Source organism: Nanorana parkeri, unplaced genomic scaffold (genome assembly GCF_000935625.1).
Source record: "Nanorana parkeri isolate BGI_ZX_2015 unplaced genomic scaffold, ASM93562v1 scaffold1970, whole genome shotgun sequence".
Taxonomy (NCBI): Eukaryota; Metazoa; Chordata; class Amphibia; order Anura; family Dicroglossidae; genus Nanorana; species Nanorana parkeri.
Genome location: NW_017308238.1, coordinates 100,489 through 113,852, shown reverse-complemented (window position 1 = coordinate 113,852; position 13,364 = coordinate 100,489).

The following is a 13,364-nucleotide window of genomic DNA, read 5'->3' as shown; positions in this document are numbered from 1 at the left end:
GGGGTGGGGGATTTATTAAAACTGGAGCAGACAAAATCTGGAACAGCTGTGCATGGCAACCAATCAGCTTCTCTCTTCAGTTTTTTCAATTAAGATTTGAAAATGAAAGAGAGAAGCTGATTGGTTGCCATGCACAGCTGCTCCAGATTATGTCTGCTCCAATTTTGATAAATTCCCTTCAGTATGTTTGTTTGATGTTAGAAATGCAAAAAGTTGGTTGCAGCCAGCTTCAAATCTTCAGCTGCTGAATGGAGTCCCAATACCTGTACAAAATCCCCATTAAGAGCTGTCACACCAAGACAACACAAAATGAAAGTTGTTATTCTTATACCTAAAACAGGTTGCTGCTATGTGGGAGACATAAAATGTGTCATACCCAGTCAGGAAAGTACATGTATAACAGTGACGTGCGGTACGTTCCGTGCTGGTGAGGCATTCCCCCTGCCCGTCCCAGCCCTGCCCCCAGCCCACTCCACCCCCCAACCTGGTCAACAAGCTATGTGTAGAGGAGGGAGGGAGACAGGGAGGAGCCTCCCTGTCCCTCACTTGCTCGTCACTGGTGAGGCATCAAGATCGATGTCCTCAGTGTTTTTTTTTCTTTTTTATGCTTGGACAGCTTGGACCAATTTGCCATTGGTCCAAACTATCCACAGAGCTCAAGCCTCTAACACAAAGTAAAGGCTGTTGTAGCTCTTGCCTCACTATGTTAGGTTACACAAGCAGTGGGGAAGCTCGCTGCTGTGTAACCTAGTTTTATTCACAGAAGAGGGAACTACCCTTTTACTGCCCTCAGCAGCATGTCCTGGTGGTAGGTACAAGCATTGAAAGGTCCACTAAAAAGACTTACAAACCAATCTACACACTGTGGATATTCACATGGAACCATAAGCTGATAGAGCCCCTGCATACGGAATCATTTTGATTCTGATAAATTCTTTTTTGCTGTTCTGGTTGCGGGCAAAACTACAGGAAGTGTATGTCACTGGGAGGAGTAAATAGTAGTGTGTGTTATTACTGTTATGGTACAAAGTCCCTGCTACACAGTGGACTAGTTGCTATGGGCAGCAAATGAAATAAATGTGCTCTATAACTAGACAACCCTGCAGCAGTGCCTGTACCGGCTCTCAATAGTAGTCTATGTCCGCCCGCTCTGTGCAGCAAGTAGCTTCTTCCTTCTGAGAGCCAAGCCTCGTTCTGAGGCTACTCTAGAGATCACATGACCATCCTCCAGGAGGCAAGCCTCACTCTGAAACTTTACCCACTGATATCTTACCAGAAAGGTTTACAATTTCTTACTCCTACTACTTTTAGGGAGAAAATGCCTCTCTCGTGGACATCAGGGAGCTGCTGTCCAAAAGAGGGAGACTCCCTGAACATCAGGGAGACTTGAGATCCCTGGTATCTTAAGCTTAATATGACAATCCTTACAGTAAGTTTACATCAGATCTGGTTCATGCTAGAATGTTGCTTCATCCACCTCTTTCCTTTCCTCTTGTCGTTAGAGCAACCAGTTCACGTCATCACCTCCCCCACCACCACTTCCTCCATTGTGTTCCCAAATTCTGCCAAGTCATGCTTGCCTTGCACACTATAAGCACAGCTTGCATTGTACCTATTTCTGTCTAGTCATGTTTACCCGACCCATCCTCTATTTTTTTTCTGCTACAAGTAAGAAAATGTGGACTCCTTGGTATTCCTGCAAATAGAATTGATAAAATTGACAACATGATTCCCCTGTAAGCTCACTCCACATTGGTTAAATTCATTCATATACAGATGACAATCAGAATTCTTGTGCAATGGAACATGATTGAAAAAACATGATTGAAAAGTTTATAAATACATAGCATGATTAATATAATGAAAGATGATGGGGGAGCTTGATTTCTAAAGGAAACAGTACATGATAGACATTTTTATATTGGATCTATTATTAGTTGATATAGAGTGGAAACTATATTGTGGAAACTATAGCAGGTATATGAGTGGGAAAGATCACTGAAGTACACCAAGGTGCGGGAAAGGATGAGGAAACATTTCCCGGACTCCATGTCAGTGGGTCTCCGCGAAGTCCAGTCAGCGGATCCCCTCTAGAACGGGAGTAGGAACCACTGTATGGAGTCCGCCAAGGACCACAGATCATGAAATCCCGTAAGGAGTGAATTAGATACTGTACAAAGTATCTGTTGAATAAGAGCACATAGATACATCCATGCAGGTGTGGCCTTCCATATCTGCTGGTTTAACCATGGGAGCGGTGCAGTCCAAACAGTGGAGTCCACCAGTAGTAGATGGAGACCACTGTTTGGAGTGCACCGCAGCCCCCAAAAACACCCGACTCCGCATAGACAGAAAAAACTCCCTAATCTATGCACTTTCCGCACTAGACTATCATGGGCCGTGGCGCAGTCCAGGCAGTGGGTCCCATCCAGGGATGGGAACCACTGCGAGGAGTGCACCACCGCCCATGTGTAAAGAGAGTAATTATAATTACATCTTTAAACATCTATATTTTGGTTCACACACATGACCGGATATACCGACGACAGCGGCCCAGTGCAAGGAGTGCAATCCTCTAGCCTGAAGATGGAGAGCAATTCTCGCAGTGGGCCACAGCCCATAAGTCAGCAGATCCAGCAGCGAAAGAATCTCTCATCTGTGTAGAAAAATATATACATAAAGAGTAGTGCCACCCGAAAATGGTAAGACTTGATGAAAAAGATGGTAAAGCAAAAATATATAATAGAAATAGAAAGGAGAGCATCGAAACGGGAGGGGCACACCATGCAGGACTGATAACAAAAAACCCAATTTGTGGAGCCTAGGTCCATTTGTTGGATAAGGAAATTTAACTAAATTAATACCTATCACATTGGGTAACTGTTATATGTTTTTTGTTTGTTATTTATGCTCATGTTTTTTTATAATAGATGTTTGTTGGTGAAATGCCCACATCAGGCGCCTTCTTAGGCCCTGTGTATAAGGGTTTTGTTCCCGAGTATATGTCATAAAAAAGGTCTAAAGCTTAAGTTTTCATTGAGTCCCGGTGATTGAGTAGCCCGTAATCTGTATATCCACTGGGTTTCTCTTTGGAGAATGATCTTGTCCCAGTCACCACCACGAGTGTTTTCCCTTATATGTTCTAAGCCAAAAAAGAGTAAGGTAGTTGAATCAAAGTTATGATGCAATTCTACATGTCTACTTATTGGAGTTGTCATTTTCCCGTTTGATGATAAGTAGACATGGTCCTGTATCCGTTTTACCTACATAGAAGGCATTGCAACGGCAGGTCACCAAATAGATCACTCCCTTGGTTTGGCAGTCTATATGGTCTTTGGGATACCACATTTGACCATTGGGAAGTTTAACCGATTTACCCTGTTTGATATGTTTGCAAAAATTGCAATGGCCACAACAGTAAGTTCCCTTTTGGGTTTGTTCGTTACTTTCGTTTTCCCGATAGTGACTACATACTAATTGATCTCGTAATGATCGTGGGCGTCGATAAATAATCTCTGGTCTAGTTTTAATGTATTTGCTCACTATCGGATCCTGTGAGAGTAGGTGCCAGTGCTTCTCTAGGGTTCGCTTTACTTGGTCATGTTGCTCAGAATATCTTGTGATAAATTTAACAGTTGGCATTTGTTGATCTTTGGTTCTATTTTTGCCCGTTGTATAAATTAAGCTATCGCGTGTCTGACTTTTTGCCCGTTGATAGGCCTTTTTTAAAACTCGTCTACTATAACCCCTCAGCGAGAGGCGATCTCTCAGTTTGGATGCCTCCTCCTCAAAGAGGTAGTCGACTGAGCAAATTCGTCTGAGGCGTAGATATTGACCATATGGGATGCTCCTTTTAAGCGGGGTGGGGTGTTCACTGGTGGCGTGTAAAATGGTATTTCCTGCCGTTGTCTTTCTAAACAGACCTGTGAAGATCGACCCGTCGCTTTCTACTCCCACCTTGACATCCAGGAAGGGGATAACTTGTTGATGACATTCCATTGTGAATTTAAGATTAAAACTATTTATTTGTAAGTGCTCCATGAAGGTGTCCAATTCACCCCTGGTGCCCATCCAGATCATGAACACGTCATCTATAAATCTGAGCCATGTTAGGATGTGCTCAGAATAGCCATGGGCATCAAAATCATGGAACAGTTGTCGCTCCCACCCCCCCAGATACAGGTTGGCATAAGACGGGGCACAACATGTGCCCATCGCAACCCCCTGTATCTGGAGGTAATGAGAGTTTTTAAAAATGAAAACATTGAGTGTCAGAATAAATGATAAGAGCTCTAATATAAAGGTGTTGTAAGCCATAGATGAACTTGGTCTTTCATTGAGAAAATGTACGACAGTTTCAATACCCTTTTGATGGGGAATGCTACTGTATAGTGCCTCCACGTCGATTGTTACTAGCCAGGCGTCGGGCGGAATCATAATTCCATCGATGTTCTTTAAAAGGTCAGAGGTATCTTTGAGATAGGATGGTAAAGAGATTACATGGGGTCTAAGGTGTTGGTCTACCATGCGACTGGCCAGTTCAGTGAGGCTACCTACCCCTGAAATAATGGGTCTACCCGTAGGGGCCACGAGGCTTTTGTGAGTCTTGGGGAGACAATAGAATGTGGACATGCGAGGAAACTTTATATCTAGGTATTCGTAAGTTTGTTTATTGATTAGGTCATTGTTGAATGCCTGGTAGATTATTGTTTTGTATTCCGCATGAAACGACGTAACTGTTTCTGCGCTGATTCGTAAGTACCATTCAGAGTTGGAGAGGATCTTGGCACACATTGTCTCGTATTGAGTTTTATTAAGTACAACTACATTACCCCCTTTATCTGACGGTTTTATAACGATGTCCTCCATCGTAGATAGGCTTTTTAAGGCCTCATTGAGTGGTTCAGGTAAATTGGTAGTTGAAGAGTAATTGGACAGAGCCTCAATATCTTTGGTGGTATTGTGGAGGAAAGCCCATATGTGTGTGTTCGATTGTATAGCTGGACTGACTTGTGAGATAAAATACATTATTCTGCTTTATGAATTGGGAAAAGGGTTTGTTATACAGGATATTTTTTTTCTGCTACAAATGAGAAAATGTGGACTCCTTGGTATTCCACAGGTTTAGTCCTATGATTAGAAGCATCACATGGTTTAGGGTTACTATATTACATTGACGTGCATTCTCTGACTGGAACGTAGAGTAAAAAAATTGTACATTGTACACTCATAAGAGTCCATTCACTAAACCAAACACCTTGTATTTTTATTACTGTGTGCTGCTTGCCACGTTACACTAACAGAAATCATTTTTTCAAATAAAAAGATGTAAAAGTGGATTCACGAGGGTTATGTACATGTTTACTTCTAAAATGTTGCTATGTTATGACCAGTACGTTTCTAAGGGTTGTCCATTGATAACACACTTTTTAAATGTGGAAATAATATAAGAACGACCTTAGGAGAGAGAAAGGAGGAGGAGTCTGCTGAGGACGGCAATGGCGGCGCGCAAGTGCAACGCGCGCGGATGTGTTGAGAGCTGCTCCCGACATGGGATCCCGGGCACCATAGAGAGCGGACTGCAGCAACCCTCCAGCAAACCCCAGCAAACCCGCTAGCGAATCTCTCCTCAGACGAACATGAGCGGCGAGAAAGGAAAGGGGAAGAAGGGACAGGAGAAGAAAGCATCTCGATCGCTGAGATCCGAAATGGAAACCTTTTTTTCCGGTGCCAATGCTTCTAAACCCACAAGGGAAGGGGGCAAGATGGCAACCTCATGTGGACTATCCCTGAACAGATTAGGAGCGACGGAGTCCTCTCCGAGAGGTGACCTGCCAGCAGAGCATGAAAGTGTGCATGCCTCATCCGAGGAAGACCTGGAGTCAGGTAATACCACTATGGATTCTAAAACGATATTAGAGCAATTACCCTCTAAGAGGGATATGTAAAATATGCTTACTCGTTTTGAACATACATATAAGCAGGATGTGGCTGGGTTACACAAAGCTATACAGGTGATTCATGAGCGCTTGGACAAAATAGATGTATACCAGGGACTGTGTCATACAGTTATTGAGGAACTACAAACTGCAGTTAAAGGACAATATAAGTTTATACAGTCAATCTGGCTACAGATGGATGATGTGGAAGATCGTAGTAGAAGAAACAATGTAAGAATCAGAGGTCTTCCTTAGACTATAAGAGTTAATGAGATGGAAGATACAGTAAGAGGCATATTTAACTCAATACTTGATCGCTCTGCATTGGACCCGCAGTGGCGGAACTACCACCGGTGCAACCAGCGGGACCGGAGGCGGGGCTATGCCGGGCCGAGTGAGATGCGACCCGTCCACGGCCGCCCCAAGCAAGCTGACAGGGCAGATTGATTATGGTAGATGCTGCAGCACCGGGCAGCATGGAGGCTCCAGGGCTGTCACTGTTGACAGCGAGCGGCACTTTCCTGCTCATCCAGTGTGGGCTCTGCAGGAGCAGAGCATCTGACCAGCCTGAGGCTGCACCAACTAGGGCGACAGCAACAAGCAAGTAGGTGGGCCTGGGGAGGGTTTATCATAAGGGCTTGTTCAAACCGAAAGCGGTGCGTTCTCAAAACTTTGCCTGCGTTCCGTTCGACTGCAAACGCAAAAAATAGAGCAGGCCCCATTTTTTGCGTTTGCAGTGGAACGGAATGTAGGCAAAGTTTTGCCACGCATCCGTTCGCACTGTGGGCGGGGGGGAAGGACATGGAAGCGGTGCCATTGAATTCAATGCACCACCACGGCCCCACACGCCCCAGAACGCAGGGGGAAGTTTCGTGAGAGATTGCGGTGTGTTCCAGCAGCTACCGCTCTGGAACGCAACGCTTTCGATGTGAACTTCTGTTCTTCTGTTTTTTGTGAACTTAGTGTTCTTCTGTTTTTACTGCTAAGTCCACTGTTTTCCTGATTCCAGCGCGTCGCTTATGCCTGAGTCCAGCGCGTCGCTTATACCCGAGTCCGGCCCGTCGCTTATTCCCGAGTCCGGCACGTCGCTTATTCCCGAGTCCGGCGCGCCGCTTATTCCTGAGCCCAGCGCATCACTTAGAGAGCCGGCGCTACCATATAGGCATAGGGGCCTCATACATGGGTATCAACTGTACCTGGGCGGCATGGTAGAGGTGACAGGGGAGGGGGTGGAGGAGGCCGGGCCCCAGCAGCAGCAGGTAAGAAGAGTTGGGAGGAGGTACAGGGAAAAGGATCCCGACGACCAGGCCAGCCCACCTGGGACCCTGCAGAGCCTACCATAGAGATTCTCAGGTGGGCTATGCAGGATCTATGGTGTGCTCTGCAGGGTCTCAGGTAAGTCCAGCATGCTACTGCAACATTAGAGAACGCTGGGGGGGGGGGGGGTCTTGGGCCAGTGTGATCCGCTTCCGCACCCCCCCCCCCTGTCTTGGGAGGGGGGCCCAAGATAAAATCTTGCACCAGGGCCCTTTGGTTATTAGATCCGCCACTGTTGATAGGGTACATAGAATCCCAGGGGCCTACAATCCTTCTTTGAAACAACCAAGGGACATCCTATGCCGTATTCATTTATTTAGGATAAAAGAGGAGATACTAAAAAAAGCCAGAGAAAAAGGACCTATGGTCATTGGGGGAGCTGCAATTAATCTATTTCCAGATCTGTCCTCTCAAATATTAGCTCGATGGAGGGCTTTGCGCCCCCTTACTACCTTGCTTGGAGAAGGCAATATACCATACAGATGGGGACCTTCCACTTAATAGCCCGGAAAAACGGTAAAGCCGTTATTCTCCATTCACCGGACAACATAGAGACCTTTACAGCGGCCATGGGGATTCCTGCAGTTGAACTTGGAATGTGACCAGATCCCCCCATTACCTTGATATCCACAATACCTCAATTACCGCAATGGACAGAAGTTTTTTTTTTTTTCTTTGCTCGCTCTCTCTCTTTTTTTTGATAATTTAGATATGAAATATATGAATATAATGGATATAATTAATAAATTACATATAGTTTGAAATGGTACTAGGCAGGGATGCCCTCTATCCCCAGTGTTATATGTTTTAGCCATGGAACATCTGGCTGAAGCAATTCGGAAAAATCCATCTATTAGGGGGTCCACGTCCAAAGGGACCAATATATATAGGACTTTTCGCAGATGATGTACTATTATATATAACAAATCCAAGAATAGTGTTTCCGTCATTGCTAGAAGAATTCTGTAAATTTGGGTTGGCTAGTAACTCGCTTTTTATACCTCTTTCAAACCTTACCTAAAGAATTACCAGCCACTTTTTTTCATCAAAATCGTTCGGCACTGATTCAATATATATGCGCAGGGTGCTCTCCTAGACTAGCATATGATATTTTAATAAGACGGAAGGAAATGGGAGGGCTGTCCCTTCCAGATTTGAGAACATATTATAATTCCACACTATTGGCCCATATACTGGATCGAATGTTTAATGATATGAATAAGCTATGGGTCACTCTGGAGAGGGAAATTTCCTCTATTCTTCCATTTTCAATACCATGGATAGAACCTGAGTTAAGACCACAGAGGCATGACATCCCCTTCTGTATGCCTCCTCTCTTGAAGGTGTGGTACAATATGGTTAAAAAAAAATCAGATTTCCACTATTGGGGGACCCATGACTCCTATTATGGGCAACCCAATATTTAAACCAGGGGAATCAAAGGGACAGTTCTTTCAATGGACTTGCTGTTTACCCTCACCTATAATAGATGCTCTTACATTAATAAATCTGAAACCAATGACTTCTTTGATGCCTGCACAAAGGTATAAATGTAATTTATGGCTGCAGTATTTTCAGCTTAGAGCCTTATACGATAGTTTGCAGGAGAAAGCTTCGTTACATAGGCCATAGACTTGGTTCGAGAATATGTGCTGCCAGAAAGAAAGACCAACACATATGATTTCTATATTATACCAGAATATAATGAAAGAACGATTCCCTACAAGACCTTATTTTATGGCAACATGGGAGAATGATTTACAAATCTCCCTAACAAAGGAGGAAATGCAAAAATCTTTTATTCTGACCCATAAGATATCTATTGCCTCCTCATACCAAGAGAAGGGGTATAAAATCCTATATCGATGGTATAGATGTCCAACTGAACTACATAGAATTTTTCCTGGTAAAATCACCAATGTGCTGGAGATGTGGGAATGAGGAAGGAACCTATCTTCATGTATGGTGGAATTGTGAACGTATAATGCCTTTCTGGGAATATGTTTTTGAAATTTATAGTCAGGTAGTTGGTACTGGAGTAGATCCATCACCTAAAATAGCTCTTCTTTCAATTTTTCCAGGCTCTGTAAAAAAAGCAAGAAGAGATTTACTTAGATTTTTTGTGGCAGCAGCAAGAATATTGATTCCACGATACTGGAACACACAGAGAGTTCCAGATATTTAGGAATGGGCCATGGAACTGAATAAGATTCAGAGATATGAGGAGCTAACGGCACACATTAATGAACAGTATTCTCAGTGGGAGGTCATGTGGAAGCCCTGGAGTAGATACAAGGATAAGAATGTAGATGGAGTACTGTGACAAAGGGAGAAACTTAAGATTTTGTAATGTTTATAAGGATATGTATGTATGTGTACAGGGAAATATGCATATGTATAGGGATATGTGTAAATGGCTGTTTTTATTTATGCTGATATTTATGCTGAAATTAATAAAAATCTTATTATTTAAAAAAAAAAAGAAATAATATAAGAAACTTTGGGTTTGTTATACAGGATGAACAACCTCCACCAAAAGGATGACCTTTGCTGGTGTATGTAGTCATTGCACAACCACTCCTATCAAATTCTTTGCAATCTATATCAAATGCATGGATCTTAAAGCAAGCCTGTACTTTGCATATTCATGGGAATGTAGCAGTTTCAGTTCACACTTCATGTACAAAAATATGGGAAGTGTTGAGCCATATACATACAGACACACAATCATATACACACATATACACTGGATGGACCCTTGTCTTTTTTCAACATTACCTACAATGTTACTAAAGTTTTGTCAGCCAGTCAACTATCTAGTGAGTGTTCTATAGCTTTCTTGGTCACCACTTTACCATTAAATGAAAGAAAAAAAGTTACTAAATCAAGGAAGAAACACAAAAATGTAGGAAAGTGACACAGCAATTAGTAAGCAAGTATACTTGACACTGATACAGAAAAAAAGTCCAAAGGATTATTGGGTCTTTAGAACTCTGAATGCAAAGGGGTACACAATGATATATATATAGCCCACCAGACTGCTATCCACAGTATAACTGCACAGTAGAGCACAATATTTTAATCGTCGGGTCTTTCCTGCCCGTGCGTGCCCGCTAGGGGGCGCGCGCGAGCAGAAAAAAATTGCCGTCTGGAGACGGCAACCCGCAGATGTAGCAGTGCCGTCCGTCCGTTTTTTTACTACGGGCGGGCGGCAAGAGGTTAATGGGTTCAGGATCAAAGTTTTTAACCATAAATTCAGAAATCAGTGGTACCACAGACCTCATCCCTAATTAGTATATACTTATAGTTGCCAACATATGTTGAAAACATTTCCATGGACTTTACTGCTATAGTATGGGGGGGATTTATTAAAACTGGAGCAGCTGTGCATGGCAACCAATCAGCTTCTCTCTTCATTTTTTTCAATTAAAGGACAAGTATGAGATGAGTGATTTCCACTCACGTCATAGTTCTAGCCGACCTGTGACAATGAGACTGTCACAGGTCGGCTCAGTAGATCGGGAGGTGAGCGAACACATACCGGGTTCGCTCACCTCACGATCCTGTCACGGCTCTCTGCCGTGACAGGGGCAGGGGCTGGATTCCCATTTCCCCGCTCCTATCTGCTAGCGCTGACTGGCGGAACGGACGGGGGAGGGGGCGGGTACAGCTTGCTCTTCCTCTAGATAGGCAGAGCCTGCTGTCACTCACGCAGCTGGGCGGATCTCGACGTCGATGTCGTGATCAGCTCCGGCTGCGGCGTCTCAGTATACCTGAGCTTAGGGTAACGGGAGGACGCTAGTTTGTATTCTCCCGTTACCCTAAGGAGAACTATGGGGGAAAACACTGACCCCATAGTTCTCCTTTAAGATTTGAAAATGAAAGAGAGAAGCTGATTGGTTGCCATGCACAGATGCTCCAGATTATGTCTACTCAAATTTTGATAAATTCCCTTCATTATGTTTGTTTGATGTTAGAAATGCAAAAAGGTTGGTTGCAGCCATCTTCAAATCTTCAGCTGCTGAATGTAGTCCCAATACCTGTACAAAATCCCCATTAAGAGCTGTCACACCAAGACAACACAAAATGAAAGTTGTTATTCTTATACTGAAAACAGGTTGCTGCTATGTGGGAGACATAAAAGGTGTCATACCCAGTCAGGAAAGTACATGTATAGCAGTGACGTGCGGTACGTTCCGTGCGGTACGTTCCGTGCGGTACGTTCCGTGCTGGGTGAGGCATTCCCCCTGCCCGTCCCAGCCCCGCCCCCAGCCCACTCCACCCCAACCCGGTCAACAAGCTATGTGTGGAGGAGGGAGGGAGACAGGGAGGAGCCTCCCTGTCTCTAACTTGCTCGTCACTGGTGAGGCATCAAGATGTCCTCAGTTTTTTTTTTTCTTTTTTTTGATTGGACAGCTTGGACCAATTTGCCATTGGTCCAAACTATCCACAGAGCTCAAGCCTCTAACACAAAGTAAAGGCTGTTGTAGCTCTTGCCTCACTATGTTAGGTTACACAAGCAGTGGGGAAGCCCGCTGCTGTGTAACCTAGTTTTATTCACAGAAGAGGGAACGACCCTTTTACTGCCCTCAGCAGCATGTCCTGGTGGTAGGTACAAGCATTGAAAGGTCCACTAAAAAGACTTACAAACCAATCTACACACTGTAGATATTCACATGGAACCATAAGCTGATAGAGACCCTGCATACGGAATCATTTTGATTCTGATATTCTTTTTTGGAAGTGTATACAGGAAGTGTATGTCACTGGGAGGAGTAAATAGTAGTGTGTGTTATTACTGTTATGGTACAAGGGATTATAACTGCTACAAAATCTTTCCTCTTATTATAAAATAAAGTCGCAAAAACAACTACAAAAAATATTGCAGAACAAAGGTAAGCCAGCTTTGACGTTCTACTAGAAATACAGGAATGTTGTATCATCAGCTTAATATGACAATCCTTACAGTAAGTTTACATCCGATCTGCTTCATGCTAGAATGTTGCTTCATCCACCTCTTTCCCTTCCTCTTGTCGTTAGAGCAACCAGTTCACGTCATCACCTCCCCCACCACCACTTCCTCCATTGTGTTCCCAAATTCTGCCAAGTCATGCTTGCCTTGCACACTATAAGCACAGCTTGCATTCTATCTATTTCTGTCTAGTGATGTTTACCCGACCCATCCTCTATTTTTTTTCTGCTACAAGTAAGAAAATGTGGACTCCTTGGTATTCCACAGGTTTAGTCCTATGAATAGAAGCATTACATGGTTTAGGGTTACTATATTATTATTATTATACAGGATTTATATAGCGCCAACAGTTTGCGCAGCGCTGTACAATATAGGGAAGACATTACAAATCACAATACAAATCAAGACAAGATGTTAAGGAGGGCCCTGCCCCTGAGGGCTTAAAATCTATATTACATTGACGTGCATTCTCTGACTGGAACTTAGAGTAAAAAAATTGTACATTGTACACTCATAAGAGTTTATTCACTAAACCAAACACCTTGTATTTTTATTACTGTGTGCTGCTTGCCCCGTTACACTAGCAGAAATCATTTTTTCAATTCCACAATCGCACTGATCAGATTTTTCACATATAATGAAAATTAGTATTTTTTGTGAAATTTTGTAGGTAAAAGTGGATTCACGAGGGTTATGTACATGTTTGCTCCTAAATGTTGCTATCTTATAACCAGTAAGTTTCTAAGGGATGTCCATTGATAACAAACTTTTTAAATGTGGAAATAAAATAAGGACCTGTGAGATAAAATACATTATTCTGCTTTATGAATTGGGAAAAGGGTTTGTTATACAGGATGAACAACCTCCACCAAAAGGATGACCTTTGCTGGTGTATGTAGTCATCGTACAACCACTCCTATCAAATTCTTTGCAGTCTATATCAAATGCATAAATCTTAAAGCAAGCCTGTACTTTGCATATTCTGGGGAATGTAGCAGTTTCAGTTTAAGTGACTACCTCTCCTGTCCCACACACACCATAAGCACTTACTGTCTTTCCCTTTCCTCGCAGGATGGATTTTTTGGGCATCTAATCAGTTTAGCACCAAGCCTGATCGCTGTCACATGGGGGGGGGG